The sequence below is a fragment of the Equus caballus genome, chromosome 9 (assembly GCF_041296265.1).
Source record: "Equus caballus isolate H_3958 breed thoroughbred chromosome 9, TB-T2T, whole genome shotgun sequence".
Lineage (NCBI taxonomy): Eukaryota > Metazoa > Chordata > Mammalia > Perissodactyla > Equidae > Equus > Equus caballus.
In genome coordinates, this window is record NC_091692.1 from 63,271,218 (window position 1) to 63,281,989 (window position 10,772).

Here is a 10,772-nt window from a genome sequence, read left to right on the forward strand (position 1 = left end):
ACAGCAGAAGCAGAAAGTTCACTCTGACCTTCCTTTCCTGCCCTTCTCCCCGAAACAGGTCATAAAACCCTCATGTGAGAGGTGCCCTCCCTATACCCAGGGGAGAGGAGCACCCTACTTTCTGAAGACAAAGGGATGCCAAGAAGAATCCTAATAGCAGACCTTGCTAAGTTTCCCCCAATTTACGACACTTACCTCATACTCCTTAGCTTATCACATTTTTACACGACTGCCCACTCTTCATCAAACCCAGCATAAAAATACACAGTTCTTCATTTCCTTTCCAATGTTCCTGTGTCACATAAAACTTAAGTAAATTTGTGTGCTTTTCTCCTGTTGATCTGTATCAGTTTAATTTTCAGCCCCAGCCAGGGACTCTACGAGGGTTGAGGAAAACTTTTTCCTTCCCTACAGAAGCTTCAAGAGAATACTTGGAGAGTCTGAAGTGTGTCCCCTGGAGTTTGGAGGAACAGTGGCTGGGACTTGACTCTGCCTGGGGAACTTAAAAGGGAGAGGCTGTGCTTGAGGGTGACCCCAGCAGGCTGCAGAGCTGAGGGAGTGGGCCAGGGGCAAGCCTGTGAAGAGCAGCAGGACCTGCCACCCCACATAGGCCACTTTCACCTGAGGATTATTTTGAACTGAAGGCAACTGAGAAGAAGCAGATACAAGAAAAGCTCCCTGCCCTCCCCCTATTTGCCTAAAAGCAGGACGTACAGTTATAAAGGTGTCTCCTCCCTTCTCTATCAGGAAGGATAGATAATTCTAGAACTTATCAGCACCAGAAGACTCTACACAACAAACCTTGCTAAAACTAGCTCTTCTCTACCATTAATTCCTTCATATATTTGCCTTCTTACAATGTGCCACCTCTAGAAGCTCAAAGTTCTTTCCTTTTGTCTTGTCACCTCTCTAAAAATGTATTCTTCTTTTGTTAAGATGCTATATAAGCCTGAGTTCTAACCACTCCTTTGAGTTCTCAAGGCTGAGTGCTCCCAAGCACATACACCTGCACATGTTAATAAACTTCTGTTTGTTTTCTTTTGTTAATGTGTCTTTTGACAGTCTAATTTGCAGGGTCCAGGGGGAGAATCTATGATGTGCAGAAGAAAAGATTTTTTTCCTACCCTACACAAATTTCCCAGGGGCCAGATGTAGGTGGGTGGAAGCGGGCTGGATTTGGGGGGCCTATAAAGGGACTTTGGTGAAGGGGTTGACTGGAGGGGCAAGGTGACCTAGCAAAGAGGGTTACTGCTGGAATTCTGGGGATTGGGGGCTTGTAAGCCAGACCTCCTCAAACTCGACCATGTGTCACATCACCTAGGGTCCCTGTTAACATGCAGATTAGGATTCAACTGGTGTGGGTGAGCCTAAGCTCTCCATTTCTGCCAGGGGATGCCTAAGATGCTGGCCCCTGGCCCACGATGACTAGCAAGATGGTAGGCAGAAAGCTGGAGGAGGCACCCTTAAGTGGGTAAAACACCCTCAGTGATGGTGGGCTCTCACCTAAGGTCCTCCCCTGAGGAAGAATCAGTGATTACGTATTTGGCTTAGTCACGGTCACAGTCACGGTCACAGTCACGGTCACGGTCATGGTCATGGTCCCTTGAGGACTGCAGCACTCATGAAAGACTTTGCCTGCCTATTACTCATCTCCCTCCTCCCTCACAGCCCCAAAGCAGCAGCTGGGAAAGGGGAAAGAGAGGAGTAACCAGCATGTTTCTCTTTTCACCTTTTCCCCTGTGTACAAAGCAGGCCCAAGCTGAGGAGGGGGCAGCCTTTCAATTGGATGGAGATACAGAGTTTCCATATCAGATGGGACTGATTTGATAAGCTGAAAACATTTTTTTTTTACCCAAAATAAACTGAGGAGCTGTGGGATCTGCCTGAGACCTCACTCAGGGGCTGGAAGGAACCGCCCACAAAGGGGGTGAAAAAGGCAGTTGGGAGAAAGAACAAGTGGCTTCCTGCCTGCACCCTACTGAGTTCAGCTGGTTCCCTAAGCTGGGAGCCCCAAGAAGAAAGGGCCCCTGCTGTGTCAGCCCCCCAGGTACCTCGGCTCTGGGCCCTGCCTCCTGCTCCAGGGGCCACAGCCCAAACCTGCCCACTTCTCCTGGATCATCAGCTCCTCTTCCAGCCACGCACTAACGTGAGGCTCTCTCCTCTTTAACAAACCAAATCCTTGCCCCAGCCCTTGCCTCACTCAGCCACTGTTCCCAGGAAAAGTTCTCCACAGAATGGCCACATTTTCTCCACCTCCTTGCCTCTCATTCACTTTTTTTTTTACACATTTAATTTGGGAAATACGTATACAAAAAAGGGTAAAGCAAAATTTTCTTGCTCCTCCGACGAGTAACGAACTTCTCCGAGGCTTCCTTTTCTTACTGTCAGTAAGGACACCGCCTTGCTGTGTTATGAGAACACTAAATAACTCTGCCAACCACTGGAGACACTAAATAGATCCTCAATAAATGTTGGTTCTGGCGGAGATAAGAAACCCCTGTGGGCATCGGCTGGTCTGTGTCCTGGATTTCCTTCGCCTCCCTCCCTGCCCCGACCAGTCCCACCAGCTCATATCCTTCATTCTCTGTGGCCTGAGCCAGAGCTGAGAATTGCAAAATGAAATCGGCAATGCAAAGGGCAGTAATGAGGCTCCAGAAGACCACGCAATCTACCCACCAGCCCCCAGTGCACTCCCTAAGGCACAGTGCATCCCTCAGGTCCCGGGGCTGAGGTGATCTCTGGATCTCTGTCCCTTATTCCACATTGGTCACACTGTCTTCTTATGCCTCGTGTGCTGAGGGCATAAGATGTGCCAACTGTGAAGCCAGGTGCTGTGTGCTTTCAGAGACTTACAACCCAGTTTGCTTCCTGTCCTCCAGGAGGTCATCTGAGGGGACAGCAAAGCAATCAATTTCCAAATCCGGACAGACTTCATTCGGGAACAGCTGTGTGGCCTTGGCCGAGACACTTCCAGGACACCCATTTCTTCATCTACAGAATAGGGAGAGTAAAAATCTCGTTGCGGGGCTGTTTTAAAAATTGCATAGTGCAATCTAGCTCTCAGGATTGACACGACAGGAATTTTTCTGTTTTGTTTCGCCTGTCGAGAAAAAATGGAACAGCCTCCTAAGGAAGGGAACTTCTTTCTAAAGATAAGCAAGCATGTTGGAGATGATAAATAATACATAGGAATGCGCAGTATAATCTGAAAGACAGAAAAGCAGTTTGAGGAATTTTTCAGTTCTGTTGATAAGTACACCCCAGCTTTGCTGGTGAAAGGTTATGTCAATGTCCAGGCTTTGGTGTGGCCACTAGGGGGCGTCGGTTTGTAGAAACATCATGACTGCCAGTGATTCCACTCGCCCGGTGGGAGGCTGAAGAGACAGAACACAGCTGGTTGCCCAGAGCTCAGCTGGGGCAGGTACTGAATTTTCATTTCACTTCTCAACTTAGTTCTTAAACCATGTGACGAATATAATAAAAGAGACTGCCAAATGCTAAGGGAGTGAGAGAAACATGCATGTTGGTCTTCCCCTTGTAAAATACCTCCTGGAGAACAAACAGTATTATGTTGCTGTGCTGTTAGATTCTCGGGGCTTGGAGAGCACATTATTACAGGAGTTAATTAATACAGATTCCACAATAAGAAGTGAGCATGGAACATCGTGCTGTGGGAGTTTTCTTACTTGATTTCTTGAGGGATTTCTTTTGATTCACATTTACCTGGAAATTCATGTAAAACATGAAAACATGGTTTGCATTAATTTCTCTCTTAAATGGTTTCTGTTTTATTTTCCCTTCTGTGGGGCTGGGGACCAACAGCGCCCTGGGAGCTGTCCTTCTCACCCACTTTACTCAGGATTAAAAAGAGGATATTCGCTACCCTCTAGTGGCTGGCTCCGGTCTCTCTGCCAGGTAGAGACCGCGGAGGAGCCAGGCCAACAGCAGCGCAGAGCTGGTGTCCACGGGAGGAGAGCCTGAGGAGGTCTCCAGGCGGGGCAGGAGAGGCAGAGAGGAAAATTACTCCCGCAGGGAGGCCAGCCTCTTCTGCTCCCCTCCCCACTCTTGGGCAGGGAAACAGGCCCAGGTACCGGCAGCTGCAGCAGCTCCCCCTCCCTCCGGGCAGTGCCCAGGAGGCCCTGGCCCCTGGAGAGGCCACGAGGGCTGGCACAGGGAGGGGGAGCCAGTGTGGAGGCCACTCCTGCCTCGTGGCTCTGCACTGCGAGTGGAAGGAAGGGGGGCGCTGTGGCCTCAGGGCACCCCCTCACCTTGCTGCGCCCCCGTGGGCATGCTATGAGAGGTGAAAGTCCTCTGTGGTCCCACATCCCAAGTTCACTATGTCACTGGCTGGGTGGCTGGCAAGCCCTCCATTTAGGAGTCTGCATCTGTGCCGGTCGTGGTGGGAGTAGGAAGGATTAGGGAGCCTCCAAGCAGAGGGAGTGGTTTCCTGTTGTGAGCTTCCCTGGGGACCCTGAATCCTGCACAGACCGCCTCCACCCGGCCCCCTCCTCAGGGGAGGGGCCACAGTTATCTGTGACTGTTCAGTATATTGGGATGCAGAGCAGGGCAATGCTGTCCCCCAGCTCTTTCACACTTTCCTGACTCTTTGAGGTTGTAATGAATCTAAACTTTAATAGCCGCATGTGGCTATTGGCTACAGTATCAAACAACGCAGTTCTAGAGAGACCGCGTGAGAGGGAGAACTTTGTAACCCGGGCGCTGTGCATGAAAAGGGCCATCTCAGGAGTGGATTCAGAATGAACTGTGCAAGGTTTGAAGTGAAGGTAGGAATGGGATGGGATCTGGTCAGATGCACACATCCATTCATCCATCCACCCAACGACCCTGTTCCACCCACCTGCTAACAGTGTTCAAATATGTGTAGTGCATCCTACGGTTGGCTCCCCCACTAGACAGGGACTGGAAGCTGAGACTCTGTCCTATTCACCCTGTTCATTTTGGTATCCTCGGTACCAAATATAGTACCCACCATGTAGGAGAATCTCAAAAGTTATTTGTATTGAAGGAGTGGAGCTGTGCTGGGCCTTCGGGGAGATGCCAGGATCAAGCAGACATGGACCCTGCCTCCACCAACCTATGGTCCAGTAATAAACGCTCGTGTGAAAGCACTGGCACTGTGCCTGACACAAGTAGGCCCACATAAATATTAGTTTCTTTCCTCCCTTCTTCTCTTTTATTCTCTCTAGGACCTGCCCTCCAAAGATTTCCATGAAGAAGATGAAGTGCTTGAGGGTTTAGAAGAGGCAAAAATTAATTGTGTCTGGGAGAGCCAGTGAAGGCTTCCTGGAGGAGGTAGCATTTGATCTGGCTCCTCCAGAGCTCTAAGCAGTACAAACAGAGACATGGAGTCATGCTGGAAAACGGGAATGTGTGCGGAGGGAAGCAGACAAGTTCAGTTTTATTCGTGGAAAGGTGCATGAAGGGAAGAGGTAGAAGAGAGGGTAGGGAAGCCCTGTGGTTACTAGGTTAGGGCAGGCTCCAAAGCCAGGTGTTAAGAACCTGGGTTTCATTACCAGAGAGACCAGACAGCCCTGGGCCTGACCCAGAGGGGCCCCTCCATCCCTCCCTTCCTCCCCTTTCCCACAGCCCTAGTCTTGATGGTTCTTGGAGAACTGAGAAGCTCACCTGGCAAGCAGGCCTCTGGTATCTAACTACTCTGTGATGACTGAGGGCTGCCAACTCTGCTGAGCCTCACTTCTTTCATCCGTAAAATGGGGGTGATTCTACTTACTCTTTAAAAACACAAGTGAGAGCACACTGTAAATATACGCTGTTCTAATCTTTTTCCACTTTGGAAAATTTTCCATCTCAGCACATACAGGGTTGACCCTATATTCACTTATATGCCATTATCTTAATTACATTAACCACTCTTCTCTTTGTGGCTATTCAGGTTAAATCCATAAATTGGCATTGCTAAATCAAAGGTTACATGAAATCTAAATATTGACAGAATTACCAAATTGCTCTCCATAAACAGTGCATCAGTTTCCACTCTCATCAGCAATACGTATAAAAGTCTGTTTCCCTATGTCTTCAAAATACAGTGTTACCAAACTTTTTGGGTTTTTGCCAATATGAAAGCTTTTAAATTGTTATCTATTTGTAGTTTTAATTTACATTTATTTTATTATGAGTAAGGTTGGGCATCTTTTCAATGCTTAAAAGCCATTTGTATTTTCTTCTCTGGGAACTGTCTATTTTTTAGCCTGGGGTCACTTCAATTTGGTTGTTAGTCTTTTTCTTATTGATTTATAAGAGTTCTTTATTTATTAAGGAAATTAGCTCTTTGGGATATAGTTGCAAATGTCGTTCATGGTTTGTCATTTCTCTTTCACTATGTCTATTTTTTTTCCCATGCAGATATTTTTTCTTTTTCTTTTTTTTTTGAGGAAGATCAGCCCTGAGCTAACATCTGCTGCCAATCCTCCTCTTTTTGCTGATGAAGACTGGCCCTGAGCTAACATCCATGCCCATCTTCCTCTACTTTGTATGTGGGACGCCTACCACAGCATGGCTTGCCAAGCAGTGCCATGGCTGTACCTGGACCCAAACTGGTGAACCCTGGGCCACGAAGCAGAACGTGTGAACTTTGCTGTGCCACCGGCCAGCCCGATATTTTTTCTTTATGTAATCAGATTGCCCATTCTTTTCCTTCATAGTTTCTGAGTTTTGAATCATGTTCATAAAGGCCTTTCCTACTCCAAGATAATAAAAGAAATCTTTGATCTATTTAGGGGTGAGGAAAGAGGCAGGGAATTCTGCTTTTCTTTTTTCCAGATGGCAGTCACCCCAACACCATTTCCCAGGATTCTTTTAAGCAGAAAGAGCCATTCAAGAACCACTCAAGGGCTCTGCTTAGAGGAAGAACATGTATTGATCTAAATGCTTGATGTGTTCTGAATGTCGTTTTATTTGATCCTCACAAGAACAATGTGAGGCATTGATATCCTTGTTTCTCAAATGAGAACCTTCAGAGAGACTGAGTAAATTGCCCAGAGTCACACAGCCAGGAAGTGGCAGAGCTGGGATTTGAATACAGGTCTGTCTGACTACAACGTCTGTGCTCATTCCACTTGCTAGAATTACGATTCAGAAAGGGAAACATCTATACAGGCTTTTACTGAAGTATTGAAGGACAGCTTCTCAGTCTTATCCTCTCCATTCCTTCCCTCCAAAGGCCTCCTACACTGTGTGGCCAGAGCTTCCCATGGCCGGCAGACGGAGGTGCCTGTCCCAGCAAAGCTGCCCACTCGTCAGGAGCACCGGTGAGGAACTGTTACACAAGCAAGGAATAAACTTCTGTTGTGTTCACTGAACTTTTGTGGTTGGTTTGTAACAGCAGCTGGCATGAACCTAAGTATTACAATTGTTCAGTGGGGATGGATTCCCGAGAGACCGCATGAAGGGAGTTCATCTCTGAGAGCATTTCCTTCGGTCTGTCCACCGGTCCTGGAGGCAGTGGGTCCTTCTCACCCATGCGCCCCTCCGTCCCTCCCTCCTCTTCCCCTCTGCCTCCCCTTTCCCACAGCCCTAGTCTTAACCATCCTTGGAGAGCTGAGAAGCTCACTTGGCGAGCAGGCATGTGAATATATTCCATCGCACATTCAGGTCAGAGGTTGTTAACAATCTTTGTTTCCACTTTGGAGTGGGCTAGAGGAGCAGAGAGAGGGCAGAGGGGGGAGGGAAATTCACAGGCAACACACAGCAGCGCTCCGAGGGAAACCCGTCTGCCTGCTGCGCTCTCCTTGCCTGGGCTGCTGCGGGTGCTACGTGACTAATTTCCCACCAGCCGCTCCAAGCAGGACACGGGCCCAGCGGGGAGTCTGCCTGGCCTGGTCATGACATCAGCTTTCGTTCCTGTTCTTTCTGCATCTTATCAGTCGGGGAAAGGGCCCGGGCTTTAGGCATGTGTCCAAAGATATGAGCCAGCCTCAAAGCAGCTCTCTTTGGCCCAATTCATGTAAGTTATGCTCTGAGAGGTCAAAGAGAAAGGTTAGGCTGTCTGTAAATGATGGTGGTGGTGGTGGTGATGGGAGAAGGGTAATGGGAGCTATAGCAGCAAGGCGAAGATTCCAGAGGCGTTAGGGGGCAGTCTCAGTAGGAATTTAAAAATGCCTCCATGGGAAAAGTAAAGACCTACGGTTGAAATCAGTCAGACTGTTTCCTTTCTGTTAATAACAGTGTCTCCTGTCCTTCCAGATGTTAAGGGGCGTCAGAGTGGGTGACATGAGCTACTTGGTGCTAACTACTCCCTGGCCTTCTTCTTGAGCAACCACTTGAATGTCTTTTGGCCTCGAATTCCTTAAATTTTAAAACTGATTCCTCTCACTCCCTAAGCACTGCCAGTATGCTGCAAGGATAGAAGTCCATTTGTGCCTTCCCGGTTCTGCTACCTTATTTTTTCTCTACAACTCAGCTGGGGTGTCATCTTTTCCAGGAGAACATCTCAGATTCCCCTCACTCTCCAAGCCAGGACTGGTTGAATCTCCCATCTCTGTGCTTTCAACTCTCTGAACATACTTTTAACATAGCCTCACCCTCCCTTCCCCTCTGGCCCTCTCAGCAGATGGTAAACGCCTTGAGACAGGGATGGTTCTCTACCCGACTCTGCATGTCCAGCTCATCCCAGTGCCTCCCAGAAAGCAAATGTGTCCAGCTGAACTCAACCTTCTTAGCCAAAGTGGAATATTTTTCTACAGGTGGTGTTAGAAAAGTAAGCATCAAATTATATGAAATTGGATCTTTGGACTTTGACACTGTATGGACCTGACCCTTCAGAAGAGGAAACTGAGGCCCTGAAGGTGAAATGGCTTGTCCAGAGCAGAGCCAGGTGTCAGCAGCCGGACCGAGACATGAGCACCTTTACTGGTGGAGCAAAGCTCGTCAGTGATGGCAGAAACCTTCCCTGGGCTGAGGTTTGTCCCATAAAATGGCCCCAAACATGCTCATCAGCCGGGGTGGTCTTTGGCCCCCAAAATGTAAAAACTCTCTGGCCTCTGAATTTTCTGTCTTTTTTCATTTCTACTACATATTCTTCTTTCTTAAAATTTACCTTTTATTAATTTTGATTATAAAAGTATAAAAATCTTATTATAGAGATTCTGGAATATGCTGAAAAGTAAAAGAAAGAGAAAATTGAAAACTATTTGAATTTCATCAGCCAGAGACAGCCTGTATTATTATGGTTTATCGCCAACAAATGAATGCATGTGACTGAGATCAACCTGTATGTTGAATTTTATGTTTTTTCCTTTTTGGATTATTGTTGGATTGTGAGCATTTCTCTAAGTTCTTAAAAATGGGGTGTTTTCTCTGCAGCCTTTGTGCCATGAAGCTTTTCAATCAACACACTTTGTTCTGCATTAATTTATAAATAAAAAGGAGCTTGGGGCCGGCCCGGTGGCGCAGCGGTTAAGTTTGTACATTCCGATTCTCGGCGGCACAGGGTTCGGTGGTTTGGATCCCGGGTGTGGACATGGCACCAAGTGGCAAAAGCCATACTATGGTAGGCGTCCCACGTATAAAGTGGAGGAAGATGGGCATGGATGTTAGCTCAGGGCCAGTCTTCCTCAGGAAAAAGAGGAGGATTGGCAGTAGTTAGCTCAGAGCTAATCTTCCTCAAATAAATAAATAAATTAATTAATTAATTAAAAGGAGCTAATAATGAAAATAAAAAGGAAAAATGCTACATAATCTATTATTTGTAATAGCTACGATTTAGTCTATATGGATATACCATATTTTATCTAACATCAAGGCGGTTTGCAATTTTTCATTGTAATAAATGAAAAATGTGCTTATTTCATCATCTCACTGTGATAAAACAATATCTTTGTATGACATCTCTGCCGGTATTTCTGATTACTGCTTTGGGAGTCACGTATTGTTTACGTCCTCAACTTTGAGGAAAAGATTTTTAAAAGACGAAATATTTCAAAATTTAGGATCAGCTCGAGAGATCTGTTTTTCAAGTTGTCTTAAAAGCATTGATTACATTTCAATCAGAAAAAGGAAAAGTTGTTTTTTAACAAACAGCACAAAATACAATATCGTGAAATGGTGTTAGGTCTAGCCTGCAACCGAAGAGACCTGGCTCTTAATATCTGAAGGAGAAGTTGATTCCCCTTTGTACCCAGAGCTGTAAACTAGATGTTAACTGCCATCATGTAATGCTATAGAAGAGGTGTTGCTTTTTGAACTGTTTTTTCCGTTTGTATAAAAGTTAAATAGTTTGAGTTCAAAGACAAAGAAACAAGAAAGAATATTCTGGTTCTTAGAACATGGAAGCCAGCTCCTGGATTTAAGTTCATAGCCATAGAAAATGCCACGGCAAAATAAAGCTATTTCCCTAATAATCTGCTCACAGCAGAGATTTCCATCTGAAGCCTCAAAATATGAATTTTAAATATCTGTAGCATCGTAAAGTATATTTTAAACAAGGTAAAAGCTAAAACAGAATTCAAGTTTGACATTAAAAATGAAAGTGAGTAATCAAATTGCCCCCTCAGTGTTCTGTTTTTAGGTTGTGAATGTATTTGTGTTGTGGAAGTTATACAGATAGTAGATTATGGTGATTATACTTTTGTTTCACAAACTTACAAACATATTTCTATTATATTAATATGGTCCAACTATCAAATCTTTGCTTATGATGGAATGAACACTAAGAATAGTTTTAAAAAGGAAACATTATACCTCAAAACAGCTTTCAGTATGGCATGTATTTTCCAATTTGCCTTGCATCATTT

General features: G+C 46.0%; 1 long non-coding RNA gene across 5 annotated transcripts; it reads left to right on the plus strand.

Annotated features, from left to right (window-relative positions):
* Positions 1–2,916: 2,916 nt before the first annotated feature.
* Positions 2,917–9,420, plus strand: LOC102148490 (uncharacterized). 5 transcript variants are annotated; one of them, XR_011421326.1, is made up of 4 exons: positions 2,923–3,421; positions 6,385–7,063; positions 7,202–7,289; positions 8,224–9,420. It is a non-coding gene; the product is annotated as an uncharacterized lncRNA (long non-coding RNA). The 5 variants fall into 5 exon arrangements; XR_011421329.1 differs by having other exon boundaries at positions 3,331–3,421; positions 6,418–6,651; XR_011421327.1 differs by having other exon boundaries at positions 3,344–3,421; positions 6,418–7,063.
* Positions 9,421–10,772: the final 1,352 nt, after the last annotated feature.